Source organism: Cloeon dipterum, chromosome 1 (assembly GCF_949628265.1).
Source record: "Cloeon dipterum chromosome 1, ieCloDipt1.1, whole genome shotgun sequence".
Taxonomy (NCBI): Eukaryota; Metazoa; Arthropoda; class Insecta; order Ephemeroptera; family Baetidae; genus Cloeon; species Cloeon dipterum.
Window position 1 is genome coordinate 6262909 of NC_088786.1, and position 27937 is coordinate 6290845.

The 27937-nt window shown below is 36.9% G+C and overlaps 1 protein-coding gene across 1 annotated transcript in view; it reads left to right on the top strand.

Annotated features, from left to right (window-relative positions):
* Positions 1–7516: 7516 nt before the first annotated feature.
* kek6 (kekkon 6) overlaps positions 7517–27937 on the top strand; it is a 67787-nt gene continuing 47366 nt past the window's right edge. Inside the window, exon 1 of the mRNA XM_065496855.1 lies at positions 7517–7867. The gene's annotated coding sequence lies outside the window, so the exon portion shown is untranslated. The remainder of the gene's footprint in view (positions 7868–27937) is intronic.

Sequence of the window (27937 nt, forward strand, 5' to 3'; positions counted from 1 at the left end):
TTTAAAAGTTATAAAACACAAAAAAAACTATACTAACAAAATATTTTACAATACAATTTATTATTTTATTTATTTAATTCTATATAAAAGAGCAGTTTAATTTCTATTGAAAAAATGATATTTAAATCTGTAAGTGTTTCCCGTGGTAAAATTTAATGCTATGTAATAAATTCAAAATCTGTTTTAAAAATAATACGATCGTTAAAATTCCGTTTTTGTGTACATTGTGGTATGGTCCATATTTCTAGTGTTATATACCCATTTTAGAACCTAATTTCCTTCTATTGAAATAAATCAAGACTTTCTTTAAGGAGACAGTGTGCTCGTTGCTTTATTTGCATGAAATCTTTGCAACAATTTCCTCATAAACTTAATGCGGCACGCAAACTGGGAATTTTTAGCTTCCATTCATTGTTAAAACAAATTTTATTTGCAGTTTAAATGATTATAAATCGCTTGTTCAAGTAGAAATCTCGCTTCTACATTTTCCAGCAACGCAATTTATTTGATTGCTGCAATTCTGACCGGTCATACTCTTCAATTTGCAGTGCCACTCATGAAGATGTTTCCTCCTTCACTAACACTTCAGCGATTCCAGAGGAGGAATAAAAATGGAAAAACCATGCTCGCATTGTTGTACGCGTAGAATTGACCTCTTGAACGTGCTCGCCTGGTTGTTGCTTGAGTCGTGCTCAATAGGAAACATCTCGCTTTGCATGTTGTGACGTGTGTTTCTTTCACTTCCTTCTTCCTGCAGTGCGCGCGGATTGCGCAAGGAACGGCGAAAAGATAAAGAGTGCAGCTGGATGCTGCAGTGAACTGCACCTCGTTAAAGTAAACACGAAGGCGGGCGCAAGGAAAATGTGTCTCTAGCGTTCGATTGCAGCGAGTCGTGCCCTCGGGTTGAACAAAAGAAAACTATCAACGTTTCAAGTTTCAATCCTTATTTTCTTTGACCGAGACTATACACTACTTGGTAAAATTTCATTAAAATGTCACTTTTCAAATTGTTCTTAACAAATTTATCAAGTTTTATAAAGAGTATATTTTATTATGTGACAGTTATTATTTTTAATTGTAAAAATATATATACATAACATAATATATGCTTTCAATTTTATGTTTGATATAACTGATACATAAACAAGGTCACCGTGGTAATTAATTTAAGTTAAAAGTTATAATGAGTGATGATTTTTTGTGCTCAATATGTTCTAATTCTAGTACAATTTTGTTGGTTTATTCTAATAAATTTATTTTAATTTTTTTAAAGTTACAACAACATAATTCTATGCAAACCTGATTGGAATTAATATCAGAATATTGACTCTGTTGAAATTCAAAGACTGATGAAAATTATTGCTTTGCATTGTAACTCAAAATCAGCAAAATAACAAAATTTATTTGAATTCCCTAAGTATGAGATAAATTATGTTATTATTTTATTTTTGGAACCGAAATTGTCAAAGATGCATCTTAGCATTTTTCCAAATAAAAATAATGAATAAATTTAAAGTAAAGTTCTTCAGCCTGAAGGAAATCATGAAGTACGAAATAGATTAAAATTTAAAGATTTCATTTTATGGAACTCTTTACTAGAGATATTAATTAAAAATTATCAGAATTATGGGTTTATATTTGAAAATGTTTCATAATTAGCTATAATCAAATGAGGAGATTCAAATTTTGTCCATTATCTCCAACATTTACAGCACTTTGCAATAATTTTCTAGGCAGATTTCGATTTCTCTCGTCAAGATCTGTCCAACGGCGCATAACACGTTTTTGTGGAAACTCATTGTTATGAAATAAAATAAGATTTCAAAAAGTAAAACAGTCTTCGCCAATTAAAACTTTCCAAATACTTTAATCAAAAGTTTACGGCGCTACCTTGTTCAATATTGGCTTTAATCTGTAGAGATTATTTTATTCACTGGCAAAAAGGATTTTACATTCCTGGGGATTGCAGCATCAATTACCTTTAAATAAATAAAATCAACTACTATATACATGAAACCCTTTAAACAATAAACACTATACACATCCCAACGGGTATCTCCGTTTTTGCAAAGGCATGAGGGCAGAACAAAGAGGGTAAAAAGTTCACAACCTCTCTCAGCACCAGCTTTCGATTGAACCTTCTGTGTGCCTGCGACAGACGGAAGGACGGACGGACGAATGGACAGACGCCCCGCAGTAGGTTATTTCTTCTTTTCGCAGCCGACGCCGTCAGGAGCAAAGTTAACAGCGGAGATAATTATCAGGGCGTTGCTGCTGCTGCTGCTGCTGCTGCTGCTGCTGCTGCTGCTCGGCGCATCAAAAATAACGCTTTTTCCTGATGCTACTGCTGCGTCGCGTCGCGTCGTCGTGGATATGCACCGAGAGAAATGTGTTTAGTTCTCTCTCGCGTCCTAGTTTCCATTGTTGCACCGCGTCGTTATCGTCAAAACAGACAGACAGAGAGCCGAGTGGCGACGGAGACCGACACACACAGTTGCAATTTTTATAATTATTGTACGCTACACATAGGTGAGATGGAAACTATATTGGGAAATAAAGAACTGTTTGTTTGTGCAGTGAAAACTATTATTGGGAAACATTTATCTTTATTAACGAGACAGGTTTTAATTTCAAACTCATTCTATTTCCAAGAATACAAAATAGCTAGAATTGTTGGTTTTTTAATTGATTTTTTCTAGATTAGAAAAAGGTAGATTTATTTTCGGTTTTAATATTTTTCTAATGTGTTAATGTATGGTTAAAAGATCTACAGTGCGATGAAGTTAATACTTTCACGTTTGAGTCGGCATATCGACATCTATGCAACCTGCTGCTCACACCAGTTCAGCACATTGCATATTCAATGAACCAAAAATAGCTTCATTTCTTCAAATATAGTAGCATTTTTTTAGAACGTCTGCTCAGCACATCCGGCTCCTAAAAACTCCATAGAGGAGCTTGGGCCAAACTGTGGCCATATTTTCCCTCCATCGCCAAGGTCTTTGATTGAAACGCCAGATATTTGTCTCTGAAGCCGCTGGAAAAGTGCGAAAACCAACCCGTTGAGCTAATTACGAATTTTTAGTATCTAAATTAACCAACCACCTTTTGCCATCTAGGTCATTCAACATAAAAAATCCAGGTTAAATTGAAATAAAACAAAATTAAGTATGAAAGTCTGCCCAAATTAGCTTTTTCGTATTCTATTTTGTTTTGTCTTTGCTACAATCACCTAGTCATTAATGACAAATAATGTACATTAAGTGTTTTTATTTAAAGTATTAATTTTTAAACTATTACAAAATTGTTTGAAGATATTTTAAATTGCAATACATTTTTATTTTATATTTCAATTTTATTATTTTTTATATTAACTATTTTATTTAAACCACGTTTCTTAAATTAAATTTTATCAGTAAGCAAATATAAGCTACTTTTTATTTATGAATTTTGTATAAAATTGTAATTGAAACTTTGAAAATAAAAATTATGCACTTCAATTACTACTTACTAGATTGCTTCGTGTCCATTGTCTTCGCAGCCTATTAATGAAAATATCTTTTAATTAATTCCAAGATTAAATTGGAATGCCAAACGATAAGAGTTTTAATTCTATTCGACGGAAAAGGTAAATCTGTGTGTAGCTTGCTGATTTAATTATCCAGCACTCTCCATGGAGCTCGGCATCGCCTCACATTCCTTCCACTCAGCTGGACGCTTGCCGATATGAACTTGATACACTTCTTTTAATTGGAAATCGACTGTCAGAGAGACGCGAGAAAGAAAGAAAAGAGCTTTCAACGACACTCGAGAGGCAGAAATGACACGTTCGGTTGACCATTGTGATTAAAAGGGCCGGCGCGGCTTTTGTCTTTGCACGTCCGCTTTAAACACTCATTTTACTGCTGAGCTGAGGAATAAAATGAAAAACGCGATTGCTCTCTCTCGCTTGAGTTATTATTATTATTTTTACATGCTCTCACTGCTCTCGGGCGGTGCAGGTTTATTGTCTCGAGGTTTGCTCCAAGCAAGGCTGCTGCTGCTGCTTTTTCTTTTTTCTCTGCACGCGCTCGGCCAGAATATTGGATTTTTCGTGATGAAATATTTAATATCACCGCTTGCTTGCTGGCTTCCTAGGTGCACGGCCTAATTTCAATTTTTAATTTCGCGCTGCTCTAGCGTGTTTGCACTTTTTCTCGCTGGGTCGGGATAATATAACGCAGACGGTGTGCTTAAGACGTTTCAACACCGCGTGTACTGCATGTAATACTACCTCGGACGAGAAGAGAGAGAAGAAAAGGAATGGCGTACAAGAAATTGTTTTCCACGACCATTACAAGAGTTTCCTTTTCACGACTACGACGGCATGAAGGCATCTTCTGCGGGTTCAGCCACGCATTGTTGCTCTTCTTGTACGAACAAGACGTTCAAGCCCAATAAAATGCCAAAGTAAAGAGGTCAGAAAAATATGAATGCTTGCTTGTCTTCCGCCCGTTTTTTGCGTCTGTCTCAATTTCGCCATTTTTGCGGAATGTGCCATTCATGTTACGGCTGCTTGTCGACACGGTAATGGCAAAAAATAGAGCGAATTTCCTCCTTCAAAGCAACATTCGAATATTTCTCAAACAACAATGGAATAAAATTGTTCTTGTCTTTAGAAATAGATTCTTTGTGGGATCGATGAATCGTATTTTTATTTTTAAAGTGGATCAATCCAGGGTGATCCAGGGCGACAGTTCAAAATTATTTGAATTGATGAATGCAATATGCAGTCGATCGATACAACAATTTGAAATGATCAAAAAAGGACTTTGCTACAGTGAAAATTCAAATTGTCTCCACAAATTTTACAGTGTTTGGCCACATTTTCATGGCAGTTTTCGATTTCTCTCGTCGAGATCTCTCCAAAACAGCGTATGAAACCTTTTAGGGAAACTCGTTGATGACACATACAATCAGATTTTAAGTAAGGAGACAGTTCTCCCCATTTTAAAAGCATGCTAACATTGCAGCCCTTTTCTAAAAAATGTACACAGCTTCTTTAGTTCGATTTTGGCTTTAACTTAATCCTAAAGGGATGAGTTTATGCATTGGTAACAGGGTGTTTCCAAGACTTTGCAGTACCAACCCTCTTTAAACTTTCAACTAGGACAAAAAATAAGGAAAACCTTCCACGTCTATTTTTGGAAAAATAAACTGCTCTGGCTAACACACAGAGGAAGTGGCAGATTTTTCTTGACAATTTGTCAACCTCGCAAGCTTAATTGCCTTCATTGGCATCTACCAAGAAATAAAATTTGCGTAACAATTTAAATGTCACTTTTCAACTAGATTTGCAGAAAATGTTTTTAAATTATGGTAAGAATCAATAAATCTAAGCATTGGAAATTACGTGATGAATATTTTTCTTTAATTAATTTATTGTAAAATGTATTACAATGTACGTGTATTTTTAAGCCAACTTTATGCTAGGTTCAAAGGATAAGGGAAAAGGTGTAGTGCTCTTTTTACCTTTTTTTTCTATCTACAAAAGGGGCTTAAATGCAATGCACCATTGAATCAGTATCGTGAAGAGGAAATTAAACCAACCATTAAATTGCTCAAGCAGTGTACACATTTCGCGAAACTGGCATAATCCCGGCCTTTCTTCCCTTCCGCCCATTCCGAGAAAAACATATTATTAGCAACTCCAATTGATGAAACGATGACTTATGCTTTCCAGATGAAAGGTATGCGACTTACTGAGCCGTTTTGTCGGGATGCTGCATACCATTTGTTAAATTTGCCATCGCAACACACAACTGTAAAAGCAATTGAAAGCAGACCCACTGTTCTGAACGTAATATCAACGAATAGGAGCAGTGAAGGGAGTAAATTAGGAATACTCGTTCTACATTCCAACCCCATCAACGTCCTATCTCCAGCTCAATCACTCTACTTGAATGCAATAAGCTGGGGTGCACTGAGAAACAGCGGAGATTTCTTATTCTTGTTGCCTGCTTGAAATTAGTTTAATTTATGAAGTAATGTTCTCATATCTGTTCATTCGCAAGAATTAGAGATTTGAAAATGGTCTAAAATAGTTGGCTATTATTTCGAGAAGTTTTTGGTCTCTTGAAATACACGTTTTATTTTGCTCCTTATGCGAAGTCATTATTCGTTAGATTATTTTTTGAAGGGAAAAATATTCTAAGATATCATTAATAGTGCATTTGTTTACAAAAAACTGTTTATTCGGATTTTTTGATTGAAAATCTATATGTTTTTAATAAAAAGGCAACCTTATTTCTACAAAATTGTTAGCAAATGTTGGACGGTTCAATACATTTAAATTCATTTACAAAAGCAAATACGTTTTAAACAACAGTTTCACGGTTTTCTGTTAACCTTTGATACATTTTACGTTTTGATAAGATAAAAAATATTTTCAAACGTTTTTTTTTTCAAATGAAATGTTTGTCTCGGAAAACCGCTCGTATGTATTGTAGATTAAATTAATTTTATGATATATTTGGATTCAATTAGAAAGAAAAATTTTCACCATAATTATACATAATTCATAGCTAACACGTAGGAAGCGCTACATTTTTTGCCATCTATATATTGTAATCATTAATACATTTGTTCACGTATTTTTGCTTGTTAATGAAATAATTATAAATATGTATTGTTCAGGGCTACAGATGATGCGATAGGAATGATAGCACTATAGTATGTGAATGATAAATCGTGCAGCGAAGAATATATTACAAAAACCACAATAAATTAGAAATTAATAATTATATTATATCGAATGGAATTTATATTAGTTAAAAGGTTTTGAATAAATTACTTAACAATGGATAAAATATACAGTTTTAACGTAAATTAAATAATTCAAATTTCCACAAAATTGAAAAATTGTAAGTTACATTAAAAATAAAATTATACTGTTAAGTTTGTGCATTTTGGTTTAATTATTTATTCTTGTTTAATAAAAAACAGAAGCATAAAATTAATTGTGTTCTCCATTTTCTGAGGAATTTATGCATTTTAGAAGAATTTGGTGTCAACAGTAAAGTTTGTGACTATATATCCCTGAAATCAAAATCTTTTTGCTGTCTCTCCGCAAAAAGCTTGAGATATTGAAAATTAAAAATTTCCAAACATTTCATTTCACCGGAAAAGTAGTGCAAATTCATTCCCAAAAAAGCGAACACGTCTTTTATGCCCTTAAAACAAATCTGGTAATCACGATCGGGTCTCGTTTCCATAATTTTTTCTATCAATTTTACAAATTCATGGAAAAACATTTTTTAAACAATCATGGAGTTAAACATTAATTAAACCCCTTCGTGCTTAATACCCCCATCATTTTCTTGAATTTAAATTACAGTTTCCAATTAAAAATCGCGGATTAAGCGAGAGCAAAGAGTCGTGGGAGCGAGAGTGATCGCGTCAGGTAGTGACATCTGGGCGGCGGAGGACGCTCGGCGGAGCTGCAGCGGCGGCAGGGCAGGGAGATTGCGGCAGAAGGGCCGCGACGGCGCTCGGCTGCTCCGACGGCGGCAGAGGGGCGAACGAGGCTCAGTAGCGTTCCGGCTGCCAGCGAGCGAGCGTCCCTGTGCGACCCACCGACAGACCCTCTGCCTCTCTCTGCCTCTCTCTCTGTCTCTCATTCTCTCTCTGAGTGCTGCAGACCATTTCGCTCGTGGTTTTTGTGGTGGAAAAAGCAAAGTGCGAGAGTGCCGCCGCCCGGAAAAGCGGGCAAGAAACCGCAACGAGACAGTGACAGTGACCGCCGAGAGTAATTTTAATAAAATGACATCGGCCCGCTCGTGAGAAAGGATTTTCGTGACACGCTTTTTGGATTACAAACACAAAACAGGTAGATTATTACTCTCTTCTATTTTTATCCGTTCCTCTTCGTGCGTTATTAAATTTTTCTGCGGAGATTGTGGATTATCGGACTTGGGCAGGGAAGTTGGGGATTTTCGCCTTCAAAAGACAGAAATCTAGACAAAACTCGATCAGGCGTTGAACCTAGAAATAACGTTTATACTAAGAAATTCTAAAAGATTAATTTAGTAAGGGAATTTCCACAATCAATTTGTTAAGACTTTTTAAACGTGTGGTCAAACAGAAAATAAACCTTCAATTTCAATCAATTTTTATGTCTTGTCACAAAGTCATATTAGATATATTTACCACTAGAGCATCATAGGAATATTCATAAAAAAATAATAAAGCAAATAAACTTTATCAGAAATTAGGGCATTTTTTAAAAACTAAATTCTGCTATCGTTTCGGTACAACAAATATTTTTTTCTCAAATTTTTTTTAAGTTTAGTTTTTGATTTATTAAGAGTTGCTGTTAATAAAAAATTTGTTTCTTCTCTATTCCTATAATACAGGGTTTGAGTATGATTTTGTAAGTTAAAGTCACATTTTTTAAATCCCGAAAGCAACGCAATTTTTCATTTGTTTTATAGTTTTTACGCCCTTAATGGGGAGTTAGTGGATTATTTTACGACAGGCTGTTAGTTTTCGCCATTACTTACGTGTTTTTTACCCAAAAATTAAGCATTGAAGATAATACGTAAGGTTTATAGACCATAAAGTAAGTTGTGGAGAGCAAAAGGTCTGTTTGAATTAAAACTTTTGAGGTTTATTTCATGGTATGCCAAAATAGAATTAAAAGATTATTCTTAGTCTGGATTAAATCTATAGAATTTGTAATTATTTATCTGTACTAAAATGGTTCTTTAAATTTAAAAAGGGTTCGAATTTTCGGACTCCAAAGAAAATATTTACGGAAATACTCTGGAAGAATTTTAGTAATCTAAAGATGAATTTTGAATTTTAAGACAAATTAACTGTTATTTCAAATGGAACAAGTAAATACGAAGCAATGAAATATGAACAAGTATCGTGTGTCAGACAAAAAATTCCAATTTGAGAAAAAAATGAATTCCGAAGCAAATCATACAGTTCTTTTTACAATTTTGGTGAAAATTTACAACACCTTTATCATCTGCGGGACTGAACAATTTCGGTGGAAAAAATCCCAAAAGTATCTCATTTTCCTCCTTTATTTCATCGTTTAGACGCGTTTCACCGGGAGTCATAGTGGATCATTTTCCGACTGTCTGTCAGTTTTCGTCTTTTTTACATTCTCGGAAAGGGTGGAAAGTGAAAAAGAGCCATTAGCCCGGACTTTTCCTTAATTACAGGTCAGCCGGCCAAACTAACTGCTACTTTCCACTCACTCGCGTCTCCCTCTCTCTCTTTTTCACGGAATCTTTAGATAGATCGCTAGAGTTCTTCTTTTGAATAACCGTTCACTCCGCCTGTTCGCTCTCAGCTTTCAAGGCAGATGGATTCCCAGGGAGCTGTGTCATCGTTGAAAGCAATCCGACTTTCTTAGTTAAGGAAAACCCATTAACTGAATTCGATCTGACTCGCGAAATGGGAAAACGAGCCAGCATAATGCCAGTGGGACTGATTTTTTTTCGATAGGGGACGAATAAAAAAGCTTTTTTCCCCTGCCTGTTCGTTTTGAGATGCAGTTTCGGTTGGAAATGATACTGTGTAAAGATTTGAGCCTTAAAAAAGGAAAAATTAAGTGAAAAAGCATAATTTAATTAATCTGGAGAATCTTGGAAACCTTTCTTTTGATTTTCAAAATTGAAAATGAAGCATGAACGATAATATGGAGAAGGGTTTTTTAGTAAAATCAACACATTTTTATATGAGCGGTAGGAATGATTATTTCTTTATCGTTTTTTAGTATGAGTTAGAGTTAATTTTTATGCCTGATTGTTCATCCTAAATTTTTTGAAATGTGGATCATATTGTGCGTAAGAAAATTTGGCAATAAAACTATGAATAAATGTTTTAAAATTTTGTAAAATTAATTTATTTTTAAATGTTAGGTGTACGATTTTTCACTTGATTTCGACCTCTTTGTTACTATCTATCCAATTGTTAGTGTATTTCTAGTTTTATTTACCTTCTGGTGAAAAGAATCACGATTTTTTATAGGGAGACAATGCTCAACGATTAATTGGCAATCAAACTTTAGATGCGATTTACTCGGAAATTTAACAGAGCTCTTGCCTGTTTATGTCTATAGATTTTTTGAAATTCAGAAGCAGAAATGACATTAATAATGGAACAGATTGCTACTCCGATCAAATTTATTAAATTCTCATTTTTTTCGGCAAATAGAAAAAAATGGCGTTTTTTATGTTTTTATTAAGTGTAAGAAGGCGTAACCATTTTTATGTGTGCATTATTAAGGGAATTTTATGAACTACGATTGAATTTGAAACTCTTTTGGCTTCAAAATTTTCTTTTTCTATTTCTTTTCAAATATTTTATTTAACTTTTTGACCACAGAAGTGACACTATATTTTATGCTAAAATAGAACAATCACATATTTTTCAGCAATAGTTCATTAAAAATTTTAAACTGAAACAAACTCATAAATTTTTTCTTTTCGGAAATTTGTAAGCCCAGCACGAGCATAGTTCTGGACATGGAAAAAGTGATTCGTTTCGGCGAGGGAAATTTAAACTTAGCAGACACGCAGTAAATTCGGCGGAAAATGGAATGGTCCTGCTGGAGCCAAGCGAGAGTTACGCATTTGAGATTTGTGCAGCATAAATCACCAAGTTTTGCCCGTTTATGTTCTCTCCGCGTGTAATAACGAGACCAGGAGAGAGTTGTAAAAACAGTTTTTTTATAAAACAAATCGATGCTGCTGGGAAGTTTACTAATTTCGTGCGCGTATGGTAATGAAGTGAGACCGAAAATTTGTCGCTGCCGGCGTAAAAGAGACAAAGTTCAACGACGAGACGCGTGCGGCTGTAAAGCCGCGCCGTTTGTTGTCCGCGGTGGCAGCAGTAAATTAGGCCGAGTGCGAGTCGATTTTCCAGCCTCTTGACTTAACAAAAAGCAACGAGCGCGGGGATTGCGTGAAAACAAGGAAGCGAGCGTGAATTGCAAATCCCCTGCTCGCAAGATTTACAAGGGCTGCGCCGAGAGGGCGAAAAAAAATTGGCTCCGCTCGGTCGAGCCCGGTCTGTGCCGGCCGCGTGTGGTTTGCTCTGGGCAAAAGCGAGACTTTGGCGCCAACACGCATCAAAGCGCGGACGGACACGACTCACTCTGAACGGCCAGATGATGATTTGGGTCTCGTGTCGGCACAACAATTCCTCGAGCTGCCGGCTGAATATGTGGAATCGGAGGCTTTGCTTGGAATTTTAGGCTGAAATTGGTTGGCTTATCAGACACTTCAAACTAGAATTTCGACCGCAATTAAAGGGCGATGTTTCCAGTCGGAGGAAAATTAAATCTAGAGAACAGGATTGACAAATTTTCGCGTTGCAAAATATGCACTATACTGTTTTTGGGCGTAAAAAAATTCAGAAATATAATTTTTCTACATTTTCTGGATTGGACTCGTAAAAAGTACATTTTGCGCCAGTTAAAACTGAGTATGAAGTTCCCTGTGCGTGCAAAAAAAATAGCGGAAAAAACGGAAAAAACAACAGGGACCGGATTGCGATCTGTGTTGGTTCCCGCCGAGTCAACCTAATAATTTCATTTCCTCGTATTTTGTTACATTTCGATTAGCCTGATGTTCCATCTAATGGCCGATTAGGGGTAATCAGCTGATACTTAAGGAATAACAACAAAAATATTAATTAGCCTGAAGGTATTTTCATGTTTTTCAAGCCAATTTCATTATATGTTGTTTGTAACTTTCCCGCCGTACTCTACCAGACGCCTTATCTGCAAGTCGCGTGAACCCAGACCCTGATGGAATAAATACGCAAAAAATTGTTCTTTTGACAAAAAACAAAAAAATGTATCTAACAGTAAAAATATGAAATAAAACGTCCCCCTATAGAAATTGGGAGCCTCTGAATTAGGTTCTTCATCCAGCTATCGAAAATAAATGTTGTGCATGCTCCAATTTGTAACAAATGAATTTACGACGCCTCCCCCTTCGAAAGCTGCAGGGAAATGTGAAATGTGCTAGAAAACCACGGGTGCAGCATCAGTTTGGACCGGCCTTTTACTTCCTTAAATGTAGATCGGCCCCGACGCGTCTCTTTCCCTTCCGCTCTGAATACAAATGCAGTGTGCGGCTGATCCCTTTTGTTTGTTTCCCTGAAACAAACAAATTCTGAGCCGCAGCATCGGGTGCGAAAAGGCCGAGATTGCGCAAATAAAATAGGCCCGCGGCGGCCCTTTCCACAGCTAGACTCGTATTTTATTAAGCGTGACGCGCGCGGCCGGCCGACTGGGCCAGTTCTCGTTCTGCGTCCACTCGAGTCCTAAAACGCTCCTCCTGAGTGCGCTTAATAAATCCGAGCCGACGGGCACACAGACGCAAATTGATATTATTTTGACTGGGCGAATTCTGTCGATCGGCTGTTTTATTCTCTCGGCTCATTGGATGCCAATTCACATCGTGTTTTTCACATAAAATCTTTCTGATGGTAAGAAAAAAATTTGTTCTTCACCGTCGAAATGGTAAAAATAATTTATTTAATGAAAAATCATTCCAATTTCTCTAAATGTTTTGAGATGTAGAATCTCAATCGTTTTCCTTGTAATTTTCCGCCAAGATGGCGTGCTAATTCCAGTGCTGCAACTAACCTGGCTAAACAAGAAAAACGGTTATCTATCTGGAAGCTGCAATAACATCCATTAGAGTTACACTTGCATAGCGCAAGACGTCGCATGCAGGCAAAAAGGAAATTGTCCCTCAAGTTGCGCACGGCGATGGCGGCAAAACTGAAAATGTAACTTAGTGTGCTGTAATTGCGAGTCGTTCTAATTAAAACTTGACGGCCTGCTGCGCGTCCTGCTTCGCATCCCTAGGTTAATTAACAGCCTCTCTTTAGAGCGCAAAAAGAAGCACATACATATATGCAGCTGCCACTTGTGCTCTGCTCACTCCACTTTGCGCGCCACGCGAAAACGGATGGCAACAGCCTAGCTCTGCTGCAAATTAATAACTAATTGGAAATGCTTTTGATTAAAGCCGCGCCGAGTGAAAGCGACTGTAGCTTTAATTAAAAACGTCAACTGCTGCAAGCTTTGGCATTCTAGGGCAAGAAAGAACCCCGCAACTGTCTGCTCACCTGTTTAATTGCTGCGCAAGCTGATTGTGAGTAATTATGCTACGCGCACGTGCCAATAGACTCAGTTTAAGTGCTCTAATCACTCAAAGGATGGGTATAATCTCAAGTTCTAGTTCATTAGGAAGGAAAAAAACATCTCAATTTGAGCTTTGCCAACAATATATTTATAAAATAGTTGCTGCCAAACTCACAAACTATTTATCTATTAATTTATTTATAAATAAATTGTTATAAACTGTGAGTTACATTACCATTAAGTACTCAGAAGAGGATTTTCTTTTGATAAATATTACACTAAACATACGGTAGTAGATTTTTATTTTAAAAAATTATATTAGAATGCAAGCTATTTTAAAACAGATTTTATTATTTTATGTAATTTAAACATGAAATTAATGTGTTAGATAAAAAATGAAAAACCTTTATTAATTAAAAAAATATGATTTAATATTTTTGCATGTAATTAACTCGGCAACTAGAATCTTACACTTCAATGTTAAAGTTTTATTTTGCTTTTTTATAGTAATAAATTAAACTAAAAATTACTTGCAATCTATCGTATCTCAGGAGCACATCAAACCAATGTTAGAAGTCATTTCATATAGAGAAAACCAAAAAAGTTCAAACATATCTATTAAGCACTGGTACGAACCAAGAAATTATATGCACACCTAAAAATTATGCTTAGCCCAATAGATTTTTATTTTTTTAAGCAACGTTGAAAGTTTGCAGGTTGTAGTTTTGTTCAAACAATTTTTTCTACGAAGTGCGACTGTCAAAAGAGGACATTGCTACAAATTTTACAAAATTTCTCCTAAATTTACTGTGCTTGACATATTTTCTAGGTAGATATTTCAATTCCTCTTCAACAGTGTGTGACAATTTTTTCGGGAAATAAATAAGATTTTAAATAGAAAGACAGCCATCACCATCTGAGAAGCATGCTAAACGCAGCCATTTTTTCAAATATTTACGTTGCTATACGTAAAGGCCAATTTGTAATTATAGGAGTCTTTAGAAATTAGCTCGTGAGTTTTGCAGCAATAATTTCATAGGGATTTGCAGGATCAATTCTCTTTAAAAATATTCGATTGATCATAAATCAAAGAATTTATTAATATTTTTGAAATAGTTATTGTTTTGAACCAACAACTACGTGAAGCTGTACAAATTAATTTCATTTTGAGAAAACGCTGTGCACAAATTACAAGTTCTATAAACCAACAGATTAAAACAGGTCGTTCTCAAGGAACGATAATTATTGGTTTGGCTTCAGCCTTCCAACAACTCGAGTGGCAATAAGGCCAGCATCGTATTACCAATTTCCATCGTTTCCTTTTCGAAGCTGCGGAGCGTGTTCTAGTAATAAAAAGTAGCCCCTGCTGAGAGGGTTGACCGCAGCTCACGAATATCCACCGGGCTTTTCGTCTAGCTCGATGGAGGATCCAATTTGGCATCGTGGCGTTTGCGGTCTGCGAGAGATCACGAACTGCTGCTAATTCTCCTTTGGCTTGTTTTGTGTATGAGTGAGTGTTTACCGACGGCCGTCCGAGGCAGATGGATTCAAATCGGAGCCATAGCAAATTGCATCAGCGGCGCACTCAGCTTGATTGTGTGTGTGTACAGCGTGTTGCTCGCCACCGCCACTGCCGCCGGGGAAAGCCAGCCGGCTGATCGAGTTCAAACGCGTGTATGCACACTCTTAATGCACACACATGACCGTGTATTTGCGCGCCTTTTGTATTTGCAATGTGGTGCACTTGTTTGATTCGATGCCGATGCAGCATAGGGTTGCCACCCTGCAGAAGATAATTAATTGTTGAAGAAAATTAGTCTTGTGCACTTAGTGCAACAGTATGTGTAGCAAAAAATATTAAAGCGAGGATCGACGCAGGGTGACAATTGAAAGCTATTTGAATTTCTGGATGCAATAAGCAGTTGATCGATAACAATTTTTTTTTTCTACAATTTGCAATTGCAAAAAAAAAACACTTGCAACAGTAAAATTTATCAAATTTTTTCCAAATTTACTGCGCTTGACCACAATTTCTTGGCAGATTTCGATTTCTCTTGCCCAACAGCGTATGAAACCTTTTAGGGAAACTCTTTGTTGTGAAATAAAATAGGATTTCAAATATGGAGACAGCCGGGACAGCCCTCTCCATTTGAAAAGCATGCTAACATTGCAGCCACTTTTCTAAAATAAATTGCAGTGCTACTGTTACTTCAATTTTGGCTCCAACTGAATCCTAAGGGATGAGTTCATGCACTGGCAACAAGCATTTTCCAGGGTTTTGCAATATCAATCCTCTTGAAGAAAGAAGTGGAGTAAAATCACTTTTTTCTGTCTTAAAAAAAGAGTAAATGTATCCCACTAAATTCAAAGTGTACAAAAGATTATTAAAAATTCCTATAAATTTACCAAACACAATTTGATGTTTTCAAACCCGTTCACTCCTCTTATCTCTCTCTATAATAATCCTTTGACTTCTTTAAGCACAGGTTGAAATTGTGGCAACCCTACGATGCAAATATCCGCCGCTCTGTTTTTGATTGGCACAAAGGGCTTAATTAGCTGGCAGATACTGCAGCGCGCGACCGGTGCACGAGAGCTATATAATGTGTGACCTGATTCCTGGTGCATATACCGCTCCGATTTCCGGGTGATTGGCGTGTACATGTTTGCTAATTTCGGCTCGTTAACCTATTTCGACCGGCGCACCGCTGCGACCGTTACGTAATCAATTTCTAATGCCCGCTCAGGGAGTTTCTCAGTTTTCCCTAATCGAAACCCGATATCGGTGTCATAACAGCAGTTCAATATTGAGCAAAACGCATTTCGGCGTAAGTAGCATGATGTGATCTGTTTATGCAAAATGAGATCACGTTACTCGCATGTTTTGTCGCTGGGAAGAACAACGGCAGAGCAAAGGAAATTGGCAGAAATCAAATTTTCCGCCCTACGTCGCGCGTTTTCGAAGCGCGTTTCGCATTTCACCTGAATAAATGTCGTTTTAAATTGGACGCACTCTTTAAAGCTTTGAATTTGAATAAAGTTTCTTTAACAGCAAATGATTTAACTTGCTTATTTATTTGAGGTAATTAATTATTTCACCCACCATTATTTTGTTTTTACGTTTTAAAACCATTTTATATTTTAAAAATGTCGCAATGTTTTTTGTTTAATTTTTATTTGCTTAACATTTATTTTTTTAAATACTGTCTTAATTAAATGCAACGGTTTACAGTATAACTAGCAAATAAGTTAACCAATTTATATTATCAACTTTGAGACCATCTTGTAAAATTTAATACAGTGTTATTAAAATATGTCGAATCAATTTTCATATATTTTATTGGTTAACGGAATTATTTTGTTAATATTTGAAAAGTGCGACCACTCGAGGTTGTTTTCATGTTGAATATAATTAAAACCAGGCTTCATCCTCGTTGTCAATTAAAGAGAAATTCGTCTTCTTTATTTCTCGACCAGTTTCGACGTCATCAAGTACGTCCTAATCATGAGTTACAATTACAATCAAATACAAACAATGCAATAATGTCACATCTAAAATCATATAAATTCCATACAATTCTTAAAAAACACCCACCTATTCATGAGGCACTTGAGGCAAGCTCCAAAGACCAAATGTAACAAAGTCTAAGCCACCCCTTTGTTAAATAACACGCACATTTATATATTTTGTTAATATTTGAGTCCTCACAATCAGTAGCTCATCTTCTGGTGATGAAATTTCAAAAGAAAACTTTGCGTTGGACTTCTCCTGATAAGCGCGATTGAACTGATGCCAAATTTGATGTACAATAGGTCAAAAATCGTTAGTTTTGATTTGTAAATTAAACTTGGTAAATGAGCACAGGCTTTTTAATTTTGAAAATAGGAATAGAAGTTGTCCCATGACAATTGTGAACTTCTTCACAATTTAAAAGAGGTGTTTTCACGAAATGGCACCTTAAACTGGAAAAAACTTTGATTTTTTTAAAATCATTTCCTGATTTTCAAATATTTAAAGCTTTCCCAACTTGCTGGGAATTTTAAATAAAATTGTAACATATTTTTCAAACGTTTTGCAGCAAATTTATCCACTTTAACATCATGGATTGTTGCTACGTTAAAAATGTTTTGTGTGTCAGATTGTGAAGCTATTAAAAATGCCACTTTCCTCTATATATGTAAAATATAATATTTGACGATTTAAAAAAAGACGAGCCTTTATTTAATCTGCTTTCACTGGCTCACAATCGAATGATTACACTTTCCTGCGCAAATCCAGATTATTTCCAATAATTCTGCAGCAGCAGATATAATCAAATAATTTTTGTCTACGTCACGGTTTTGAATCAAACAAAGCATCGTTGGGAGGCGATTTTTCAACGCTAATCCGCACTTTTTGCGCCGTTTATCACGCGCGAGCAGCGAGATCTGCGAAAATACATTTCACGACGTGTGTCACGCGGCGTATTTATCTTGCAGTCGATAAAATACGAGCGTTTTTCCCGGCGACTGAATAAGTGCAGCAGCAGCAGCAGTAGACTGCAGCTCTCCGTTTTTTGCACTACTCACATACTGCAGCCGGTTGGCGCGCTGCTGCAAGCGCAATAATGCCGCTCGTAATCAGCTCTGACACACTGCTCTATGTGTTTGCTCGCCATATTGGCGGAGTAAGTAAGATGATTTATCACGAAAGTACTCGCCCGCCGTTTGCGCTCTGTGCGACAAGGTACTATTGTGTGTGCTTCTTTCTCCGGCAAGATTAATGCACTCTGCCGCCGCCGTTCCGCTGATATATTTGTCCGCAAGTACATACACTCGCTCACTCTACTCGCTGCAAACCAAAAAATTGCACTATTTGTCCGACGACGAGTGGAGAGATAATTCGTCCGTACACCAGCATGACCTGCGCGCCGGGATATATTTTCAATTTGCACAACGTTTCTCATCCTAAGACGTCCAGTTTTTTATGAGAAATATATCTCCGGAGTAAGAATAAATCGAATGAACGGCGGAAAATTTATGACAGATTTAAGTGGGGTCTTTTGAGAACGTCTAAAACGATAAAATCACGATTCAAAACCTGCCTGTAAAAACTGACAGGAATCCAATTTTGAGGACGAACCACACACAAAATTTCCCAAACGTTATAGGAGGCTTTGAAACTGATTTTAATTTGATATCAAATTTTAATTTTCCGTAATTTATAGTTTTATGATTAATCAATTACAAACTAACTGTTTATCTAAGCGATATCAATATTCAGACTGAAAATATTGTGGATTAAAGAAATAAAATTTGTTTCGATTTGAAATATTTATTTTTTTAAACTGATTTTCGAACAAATTAATTCCTGTTTATAAAACTTCAACAAACAGTAAATTTTAACTTCGTTAGACCTTCAATATTGTTTTAAATTAATATAAATAATGTTGCATACTAAATAATTCATTTTTAATTAAAAAAATAAATCAAATTCAAGTTCATATATTATTAAAACACATTTTTATTAAATGCAAAATTTTTCTTCAAATGTTTAAATTAACACTTCATAAGAATCCCCTTTCTCTCTCTCTCTCTCTCTCTCTCTCTCTCTCTCTCTCTCTCTCTCTCTCTCTCTCTCTCTCTCTCTCTCTCTCTCTCTCTCTCTCTCTCTCTCTCTCTCTCTCTCTCTCCTGATTGAAAAGAGACAAACGCAATAATATACGCATTTCATTTGCGAGCAAGACGGTGTCATAAATGTCTCGTTCCCCCTGCGTGTGCAGCGGAATTTGCATCCGATTAAACGGTCTGGCAAAACGAGGGGGACCTTTGAGGCGGCAGCGTGCGTTGCCTGGGGCCGTCTCTCAACCCTCTTCACGGTAAATATCTTCATTTTCAATTGAATGCGTCTAGAAAATAGTGGCAGCCTCTTATCATATCATCATTGTCTCTCGAACGAAGCTGACTGCTGATTGATGACTTATTAGGGTTGAGATTTTTCAACAGTATTATTTGATGAATTTACATAATCTTTTACTAAATTTGGCCACTGCTTATTGTTAGCTCAAAGAGGTTACACATATTTTCTTGTGAACTGTCTTTTTATATCATATATACATTCAATTGAATTTCCAATTATATTGTTTAGCTCATCAAAATAGACTGTTATCCGGGAAAATTACCAACGTGATCCTGTAAATGCGAGATAATTCATAAATTTCTGTAGACAAAAATTCGCTAAAATTCTTAATCAAATTACAGAGACATCTAATAAGTGGTTTAGAGTTAATACATAATTTGCTGTCTGTTCAATTATTTAGTGTTTACATCCGCAAAAATGGCTGAAATATTTAAAAAAAAAACTGTTTCACCAAAAAAGTGAAGGAATTTAAGGATGATTTAAACAATCTTGAGCGATTCTAGCTGTGGCCTAAACGCCCTTTAATTGTATATTATGGGTCTTTCTGAAAAAAAAAACAGTCCATCTCGTCTTAAAATCCCAACCCTATTGATGACAGCGAAAAATTATCATTTTGATTGGTTGTTTTCCCCGAATAATGAAAGTCTGGCGTCTTCTCCCGAGTCGAAAATGATAATATCGACAGTGATGTGTTGTTATAGTGGCGGTCGTTTTCTACTTTATGTGCTTGGTCAATAAATTTTTAATGAGATCCCGGCTGATTAAGCGGCGAGGAGGCGTTTGATCGTGCGAGAGTGAGTGATTGCCTTGGCGGCGGCGCCGCCGCCGCCGCCACACGCTGCCTCTCGTAATTGACTGGGTGCGATCATCTGCGCGCACCATAAATCTCGGCGCTCAATTGAAAATTCAAATTACCCGCTCAATAATGCATCTGCAAGTGATGTAGAAACATCACAAAAACACACTCACTCTGCGCTGTCGTTGGACACGTTTACAACCCGCGGCGCGCATTTTATATTCATTGCCGAATCAAAATTCCACAGCGGTTGCATAATCCTCCGCTGGCTGCAATAAATGTGCCGCGCGCGCGTTTCGTTCGTGCTGCAGTGCTCGAACACATGTTTCCGGCAATATTATACTCTAACTCTCGTGGAATATCGCTGCTTGAACACACAATGGCTCGGTCAGCGCTGTCAATTCCGATGATGCATGTGAGGCAAAAAGTCGGATGAATTTTATTGGATTAGCCGCCGCCGCGAGGTTCAACTTCCAGCCGTGGGAAAATAAATAATGTTCGATCGGTGCGGCATTGCTTATTATTCTCCACAGACTTCAACGAGAGCATTTGAAGAGGAAACGTCACATTAACCCTTTTTAATGGGTTTAAGCAAATTAAATTGCACCGTTGATGTTGATGTGCATAAAATGAACTGCTGGATGAAAGCTTTTAGTTTCTTAAAGGACATATTTATGGATTCAAAGAAAGCGGTTATATTGTGACGTCATCATTGTTAAGGCTGCTGATTTCAGAACATACCACTCCTGATGAACTGATTTTTGTTCTTAGCTGATTGGTTGGTTAGAAATCTAAGGAAATTGTAAAATTGACGGAATATCTTAACCCTTAACCTAATGCACAATAATATTGTGTAAATAACTTAAATGCCTTAAAAACATTAATTATTTTTGCCAAGGGTTGGTTTCACAGCCATAAAAATGTTATTTCCTAAACAAAGGGTACCATTTTTATTTTAATATTGAATTATTGTTGCTGCAAAAAATCTGTACATACTGCTTATTATCAATCATCTATAACTTATTGCGTGGTATTTTAGTTTTCAAACGATGGGTATGTCATTCGATATCAACTTTATTACTTTCAAATCAGGAGGCTTCTCTGCCAACTCGAGAGACTGCGCTCACATAATAAAAACACTCCACCGCAAGCAGACAAACATCAGCTTGTTCAAGAAGCCTCTTGAAAATGCTTTTTTGCCAGTCTAGTTTGCATCTCAAACAATAAGCCACCATATCGAATATCCAGAAGGACTTAATTGTAATCGAATCATCTCATTGTCAGTGTCGGAGTTCTGCCGCTTATTTATGTATTTGTGGCGGCTTTTTAGTGCCGGCGTACTGCGCTGTCGTCACAAATTAGTCCATAAAAGTTAGCCAAAGTGCCGAAACGGCACTTGAGGCAACATATATACAGAGAAGTAGGTTTGTGCCTCCACAAAGGGCGCGTTGGAGAAAGAGAAGAAAATAAAGATGAATGTTTGCTGCCTCTAGTGCTTCCACGATGGTGCACTTTTTCTAATAAAACGCCGTCCAACGACACAAACACACTATACTGCCACAAATAGGGTTGCCAGACCGAGTGAGTTTTTAAGAAGTTTCCCAAGCGAAAACTGCTCCTTACAAACGGAATGTTCGAAGCTGCTCTATTTAATCCTGCAAAGTTCATGTGAATATTTTATAGTTTCTGCGATGTCCCGGAAATTATAAACAATTCAAGGTAAGATTAGGCGTGGCAGTCTTAGCAGGAAGTTTTGGCGACGAGCTTGCCTTTTTGTCCCCTCTGTGTTATTTTCTTTCTTTTTCTCAGCTCTTGCTCGGCGCGCAGACAGAATAATTTATGCCCCGGCTCGCCATGCATTTTAGGCCGCGAAATTAAAATAAAAAGCCGGCCTACCGTGCTTGCTGCGAACTTGTGCCTGTCCGTGGCAGCAGAGCCAAAGCAAAGTTTGCCAAATTTAGTTTGTGCGGGAAAACAAGAGGCGAGGATTTAGCTAACGACGACAGACCACCGCGCACGCGGCACACGGCAACTTGCTGCAAAGTCGCACACAAAGAAGTTTGTTTGATCGCCGGCCACGTGCCCTGGAACCAGACTGTCGGCTTTTCCATATGATAACATCAGAACGCGCAGTTCCGTAGAAAGAAAATCAGCGACTTCTTTCGGAAAGGGGGTGGAGCCGTAAAAAAGTGCCTTTTTGTGTCGGCAAGTCGACGTCCGAGCTGAATGACAAAAAGCTGCTGCTTTTGCAGAATTTTTTTTTGTGGGTCTCGGACTCTTTTAGCTTGATTCGCCACAATATCCATTTGCAAAATGGAGAAAAATAGCACAGTCATCAAAAGAGCAATTCAATTAAGAAGAGAGAAATCTTTTTGTATTAATTATTAAAATGGAAAATTTTAGTTCCCATCAACATCTCAATTTTTTATTATCAAGATGAAATACATTATTTTATAAGTATGCCAAAATTGGTCTGCAAAAGTCATTAAAAAATAGTAAACAAAGGCCTCAGTTTTCTTGAGGCAGTTTTTTGTTCAGTACGAACCAAAGGTCGCTTAAATTAACTTTTTTTACGTTTCATCCTGGACTATTTTCAGCCTGTCGTGTCGAATTGTCGACTCTGTCTAACCTAATTTCAACCCTCAGGAATCAATTGACACTGTCAAAGATTAATTTTAAAGCTCAAGCAAAATTAGTCTCAACAAATGTTTTCAATCATTTTTTACATTGTAGCATCCATTTCACTTACTTCTGATTAAAAAGCTTCATTAAACCGTTTTCTCTCAGAGAAAAAATCAGTTTAAACGCTGAGCTGAGATAAACTGCAGTGATTTATTCAAGCAGGAAAAACCTGACACACTTTTCATGCTTGCAGCAAACTTGGTTGTAATTCATTTTGCAAGCAGAATAGCATAGCGCTCAGGAGGCAGGCAAAAAAAGTTGCCATCTTTCATTGGCGTGTGCTGCTGCTTGCTTGCTTTCAATTATGTCTGGCAGCGCAGACTAGTTGATTTGAGCCCCAGCAACATGCAGCATTTCATCTTTTTGCAAACTTCAAACGCGCGGAGGTGCGCTCATCGCGCGATGATCTGATATGCAAGCGCGTGTCTCTCGCGGCGCCCCTTCCGAATAAGTGCATCATCTCGCGCTACGTGCTTTTTTATTATATACGCAAACTTTATAATAGGAAAATATTACTGCAATATAAACTTTTTTATTATTCAGCCGCGCACACAACATTTCATATAATTTTTTTACTCGCGAACAGAAAAGAGTATCAATAAAGGAGCAAGGATCGTATTTTCTGATTAAAAAAATACTATAAAGGGGACACTGTATTATATTTGGAAATGGAATTCTCCCTCTGCGTGCCATTTTCCACTCGAAGCCGCTCTTGAATCATCATTAAAGTGGCCAGCCGGGTGGCCGGGTGGGCCTGCCGAGGGCTGAATCATGTTTTCGACCCCATTATCCACTTGTAAAGGAATTCGCTGGAAGAATACCCTCGGGGAAATTCATCCTAATGCCCCTGATCAATGCGGATGATTTCATCTCTCTTTCTCTGCAGACTAGAATGGAGCCGCGGCCAAAGAAAAATGGCCGAAAAGTATGCATGTCGGCGGCTACATCGATAAAAGCGACTCGAGTGGGCGCCATCATAATGTCCTAAACACGATTTCCTGATTTTGTTGAAATTTACTGATTTTTTTTAATGAAAACTCTATAAATTATTTTTATTCTTATGGGGAAGTCTCTATCATGAAGAACGCAGTAAAATGGCCGCTGTTAGGTCTTGAGTGCAAATTTATAGGTTGCAATTGTAGGAGGGATGCTTCCAGTTTTAATGCCGTTTCGCTTCACGCGGAAAATTGCAAGAATAAAATAAATCTTCTATGAAAATCGGCTATTTAATTTAATTTTACATTTCAAACACTCTAAAAAGCCGCCGTCTTATTTTAAAGAACAATAGAACGTTAATTTTACTCATATCATAATCAATATTGCATTACATAATTTTTGATGGAAATTTTATACAACTTTTCAGTTTAAAATACATTCATTTTTCATAGAAACCCCGAGCACCGAGTTTCCAAATCAATTGTTGGCTTCATCGATGTCCTACTTTTTTAAATTCTATTTTGTGTACGTTTTAAGGTCTTGTCAAAAGAGAAAAACTTTGTGCCTATAGGGAAAATGAAAACCAATTAGTGCAGTTTGGAGCCACCAATAGATCGTGTCACCGTTCATTTGCAATATTCTGGCTGGTTAATATTAATTAATATTCAATCTACAGTACCTACTGTGAAAAGAATAAAAAATGGCAAATATTTTTATTTTATGTTTTAAAACTTTCTGAAAATAAAAAACTTTTTATATGCTCTAAGAAATAAATGTGACCATGATTTGATTTTGATTTACAAACGCGATGGAGAAGGGTAAAATATGTGCATTCAAAGTATAAACATTTTTTAGAGATATATTTTCCGTATTTTAAGGTTTTGGACGTAAAATGGCACCCCGTCGAGGGTCATAGCTGTGATGCACGAGTCGAGGGCCAAAGTTGGCCGCGTAAACTTGGCTCGGGAACCCTTGTCTCTCTCCCTACTTGAACATCGGCTAAAGATTTGCAAGAGAGGGAAATTGCATCGGCGGACGAGTCGCCCCGGTTGCATAACTTTCCTCATCTAAAGCAACGGATCTGCTCTCCCTGAAGCGCGCAGAATTAGTCTTATGCATCGCTGATTCTTCACGGCGAGCTGCCTTTTTAATTTAGCGGTCCGGCCGAGCGAATCGTGTATTTGCAATTTCGCAATCAAGTTTGATGATGAGAATGTGAAAAGTTGATTTGCCTTTTTTATCGGATTTCCAATCACGCGGCGGCCTTTTGTGCTCGCCACTGCTTTGATCTGCATCATGCGAGCACGCTGTGCAAAATGCTTCAGCTACTGCCCCACGGGGTCGTGATAAATTATTATCTGCGGCAAATCATTATATTGCTTCTAAATAAAATGAATGTTTTTTGACAAATATGCGCGTTTAAAATAAATATTGGAGGAACCACAACATAAAGGACTTGTATGCAGTAAACCAGACAACATTTGGTATTTTAATTTAAATATTTGATAACCATGAAATTGTTATTTTTTATGATTTGTCAATTATTATAAAACTATTTAAGGGCATTTGTTTTTACTGCATGACTGGGAGGAGTGAGTTGTTTTGGAATTGGACTCGCAGAGAGCATCAAATCTCAAAATTTGTGGGCATTAAATACACACGAGCTCGCTGCTTGATGGTTACAACCTTTCCAGTCGTGTGTGGTTTCAAAGGATTAAATCGTCTAGAGTTTCAATCGCGATGCCCTCGTTGCGGAGGCAAAGTGGCCCTTCACAACAGGGTGAGCTCCAATTGCGTTGTCTGGCTGTTTTAACCTTTTTGCTGGCTGATATAAATTTTTTGTTCTATGTAATATTATTTACTTGACATTCCAGAGATTTTCATGAAATTTAGAGTAAAAAAGACCAGAAAGTAAAATAACTTAATTTTTTACTTTCTGCAAAAACAAATTTTTAATTTTTAATACAAATCAAAGTAATTAAGTAAAATATATTTATTATATATCAAAATTTGAATTAGAAAATAAATCACCAAATAAATTGCATAAGCTATTTTTTGGGATTTTGTTAAATTCTCATACTTGCGTTTATTTTTGCACCATTTTTCTCATTTATATAAAATTATGTGTAAAACATTCAACAGACTGTGCTTCCGTTATTTTACAATTTTTTGCTGCTTCACTTTCTTGACTTAATGGAATAATTCATTAGACGTGCTGAAAATTAAAATTTGTCCAGGAAATCACGGTTGAAATCTAAAATACAATTTACAGAAAAAAAGCTGTTAGCAAATTGTAAATGAATTTCTCTTGATAAAATACTTCAATACATCGTTCAAAAACAAATAAACGGATATTGACGGGAATTCTTTAAGAAAAAAATAAAGGAAAAATGGTCAAAACTTGCATTTCAATCAGAAAATTAATTATAATATCAGATTTTGAAACCGAATCCATCTCACACGCCCCTAGGGTTAGCAAATGGCGCAAATTGATATTAATCACCACTTGCATTTCGCTGGCGAACGTCAAAAGGCTTCCGATTTCGATGCGAATCACAGCAGCAGTTTCCACTCCATTGTGCAGGCAGCAAACACAAAATCACAAAGCGTTATTCTGTTTTATTCCGCGAGTGGATGGACAAGCGAGCCGCCGTCATTAGCGTCGGTTTGTTTGACGGTCAATATATAAAGGTCAGAGGGCACGAGTGCGGGAAAGAATATTTCGGTTTAAATAATTCGCGGCGGCGATAAATCCGAGGAGCGAATTGGCGAGTAAGTTTTCGGCCGCGATATTTCACACTGCGAAGCTCCCTCTTGTGGGCATTGAGAAGTTTGCAAACGACTGTTTCGCCCTGCCAAGCTCTATTTCATCCCCGATACACACACATATCTAGCTGAATGTGAGGGAGAAAGCAGAGGATGTGCTCAAAGGAAGCGGCGGCGGCGGCGGCGGCGGCGGGCGTGATGCTTTCGAGATTGTATGAAGCAGAGAGGCTGCCGGACCTCCGAGACTGCGTGTGTGTATTGAAATGGGATTTGGCACACGTACAAACGAAATGTGCCCAGAGATTGATCTAATAGCTCTTGGGTGTGACGAGCAGAAGGAAGTTATATGAATGGTTTCTTTGTTTGTACATTTAAATTGACAAGAGAATTGCAATGAAAATTTTTATAAATCGTTTAGAACAATTATTTTTTTACAAATAATAAATATTTAATTATTTATGTAAAATATTGTATGAAGAAGATAAAATAGCACACAAAAGTGATTGATACATGCATGTTTTATAATTTTTAGCAGTTTCAGATGTATTTTTTAAAATTGACTGTGGAAACCTTAGAATTGGTTGCGGTAGTTTAATTCAAATAGTTTATGTACTCGATGTACTCCAATTCTTGGTTAGTTTGAATAAGAGTTATCGGAAACCAAAAAAAGATATATTGTTTAATAGGAACCAACATTTATTACAGCTACGTTATGTACTTGGAAAAATTTCTGAATTTAAAAATTTGTGTAAATTGTGCACAATAGCAATCCAGAACTATATTCCTCTTCCCATTGCAATTAACGGATTGTGTACGCAAAGCCGATCGAATTACAATATACAAGAAGTTGCAATTTGCACGTGTCGCTTTCTTGCCCTGATATCCGACCGAAATTATCCCCTCCATTTGCAACTGTGTTCGGCCTGATTGGGAGTGATTAAACCCGCTTGTTAGACGCTGGATAATGGAGAATCTCGGCGCAACGGTGGAGCCAAACTTTGCAGCGCCTTCATTAGCGGCCTGATGCGGCAAAAGAGAGCGAACGGCGCAGCAGAATTTAATTAATCAGGCCGCCACTGCGGAGGAATTCAGGCGAATCGGTCCTGCAAAAGCGGACAAAAATAGAATCTGCTCACCCTTATTTGCTCTAATTTTTAAACCGAAAAAATGCCGTAAAAGGTTAATGAAAACCCAAAATAAATTAATCTCGCGCAGCCAGAAGATAAGGGAAAATTGCCTTTTTTAGTATATTTATTTTTAAATGAAATCGGATCAATAAGCCCAACCATTTGATAATTTAATAATTTTAGAAAGAACAAGCTCTTTGATTGAAGAGAGAATACAATGCAGTTTTAACATTCCTGACTTACAATTTTTAAAAACGAAAAAAACTGCAATGAATCTTAGTATAATTCTTACATTTTGGTCGTGATCTATCCAACGGTGTGCGAATTATGAGGTAAATTCCCCTTCTGTTAAAATAAAATAAGAATAACTTCTCATTCCTCTTGATTAGAACAAGAGTTCTCAGAAATTTTAAGCCTTAAGAAATGTATGTGAATATTTTAATTTTTGTAGTATATTTTAGGCATAGGTTTTCACTAATTTCACACTTTCGTCCCACTCCAAGTTTCCACCTTCTCGGTGGCATAGAGACAAACGAAAAACCTCGTATCAGACCTCCGGCTCCGCATAACTTCCA